This window comes from Spermophilus citellus (assembly GCF_964194105.1).
Source record: "Spermophilus citellus genome assembly, chromosome: 5".
Taxonomy (NCBI): Eukaryota; Metazoa; Chordata; class Mammalia; order Rodentia; family Sciuridae; genus Spermophilus; species Spermophilus citellus.
Window position 1 is genome coordinate 111,596,323 of NC_138186.1, and position 2,481 is coordinate 111,598,803.

A 2,481-nucleotide genomic window follows, 5' to 3' on the forward strand; every position below is an offset into this window, starting at 1 on the left:
ATCCCCAGGTTTGGTCCACAATTTCTCTTTGGCCCTACTTGATGATGCCTACTTCAAATAATTGCTCCCTCCAATATTTCTTGTAAAACAAAAATTACATTGTGTGTGTGGAGATAATATAACTTCCTTTTACTGACAGCTAACATCTCTTCCTTCCCTGAGTTTTAGGGGTTTCTACTCGTCTGACTTCCTGTTGTCAGAGTGTCTTCTCAGAGTGGGCCTTTGAAGTGTGAACAGAGACAGCCTCCCTCCCTGAAGGCATTCCAAAACACATGGCTGTAGGGTTTCTCTTCACTCAAGCATTACAAATTAAAGCACATTTTTGATTTTGTCAAATCCCCTTATACTCATTATCACATTGTCACAGTGTTGGATAAACTGATTTTCTTAAATTACAAACTTTGACCATCTTAACAACATGAGTATTATTAGAACTTCAGAAAAAATGTTGTAATTTTTACCATATTCTGTTTCTATAGTATATGGTCAATCACTTTTTCTGTTCTAATTTTTCTTGGTATATATTCAATATTACATTGGTAGAGTGTATAAAAGGATAATTATTTCATTTACAAAGCTCCTAGGGCCAAATATATTTAAAAATACAGAAAATTTCAGATTTGGGAAACATAAAAAGTATGTATTATTTTATTATATATTTTTTCAGAGAGATTTGGAATAGCACATATTCAACTGTTGTTATAGTTTAGAGGGAAGTTGTTCCTCAAAAACTCATGTATAGGGGTTCCAGAGGCTTGGGCTGTGTGGTGAGCTGCTCAGAGTGATGCCACCAAGAAGAAATGGGAAATACAAACTTCCTGTTCCACTTCCAGAAGGCAAGGTTCTGGATGATGTGGAAGGAAAACAATGGGTGCTGGGCAAAATGATTGGCTCTGGAGGATTTGGATTGATATATTTAGATTTCCCCACAAACAAACCAGACAGAGATGCAAAACATGTTATAAAAGTGGAATATCAAGAAAATGGTCCCTTGTTTCCAGAACTTAAATTTTATCAGAGAGCTGAAAAAAAAAGACTGTATCAAAAAGTGGATAGAACTCAAACAACTTGATTATTTAGGAATTCCTTTGTTTTATGGAAATGGTCTGACTGAATTCCAGGGGAGAAGTTACAGATTTATGGTAATGGAAAGACTAGGAATAGATTTACAGAAGATCTCAGACCAGAATGGTACTTTTAAAAAGTCAACTGTCCTGTACCTGGGTATCAGAATGCTAGATGTACTGGAATATATACATGAAAATGAATATGTTCATGGTGATATAAAAGCAGCCAATCTACTTTTGGGTTATAAAAATCCAGATCAGGTTTATCTTGCAGATTATGGACTTTGCTACAGATATTGTCCCAATGGGAACTACAAACAGTATCAGGAAAATCCTAGAAAAGGCCACAATGGGACAATAGAGTTTACCAGCTTGGATGCCCACAAGGGAGTAGCCCTGTCCAGAAGAATTGACATTGAAATCCTAGGCTACTGCATGCTATGGTGGTCATGTGGGAAACTTCCCTGGTAACAGAACCTGAAGGACCCTGTGGTGTCCAGACTGCTAAAACAAATCTGTTGGATGAGCTACCTGGGTCAGTGCTGAAGTGGGCTCCATCTGGAAGCAGTTGCTGTGAAATAGCTGAATTTTTAGCATGTGTTTATAGTTTAGCTTACAATGAAAAGCCAGACTATCAAAAGCTCAAGAAAATTCTGAACCCTGGTGGAATACCCTTAGGACCACTGGAGTTTTCCACTGAAGGCCAGAGGGCACGTGTGTATTCTCCACCCAATAAAAAAGATGATTCGCAAAAGGCTGTGACAAAGCAAGTTAGTCAGATGCAAGAAAAGTCAGCAGAAAGAGTTCACAATGAGAGAAGTGCTGAGTCCTTGGCCACATGGAGCAGAGTGCAAAAGGAGGACAAATTGATGGGATCCATGAACAGTGAAGCAGCTCAGGTCCAAGGTTGTATGGTTTTGTTAAATGAGAAGGGGCAGAAGATATCCTATCCCGCTGATAAAAAATAAAGGCAGCCGACACTAGTTATTGCAGAAAAGTAACAGTGAGCACATTTGTGTACTGATGTGTTTTCTTCCTTTATCCTAAGAATGTAATGAAGGGCACTTAAGTTTCTCATGCCATCTATGATGCAAGAGGGACTCTTAACATACTTAATCCGTACTTTTACATTGGTTCTTCAAGTGTAAGTAACCCTTACAATTAAACATAAGTGAAGTGTTTCCCTATCAGTAGGTTGTATTTTAAAGTGATGATTTTTTACATGACTTGATCATTTATTTGGCTGGATAGTGGCATATAAAACTTTTGCAGAAGGCTCATTTAAGCAACAGTAAAAATCCTTCCTAATCCAACCATTTTTGATAAAAGAAGCATACGATATGTTTATATCTAGACTGAAAAAATATTTAATTTTGTCAAACTGGCCAGCATTTTATGTGTTTTATATGTCACT

The 2,481-nt window shown here is 37.3% G+C and overlaps 1 pseudogene across 1 annotated transcript; it reads left to right on the forward strand.

The window, feature by feature from the left end:
* Positions 1-784: 784 nt before the first annotated feature.
* On the forward strand, positions 785-2,035 carry LOC308649456 (serine/threonine-protein kinase VRK2-like; annotated as a pseudogene). The gene has a single exon. The product of its transcript is annotated as a serine/threonine-protein kinase VRK2-like (transcript).
* Positions 2,036-2,481: the final 446 nt, after the last annotated feature.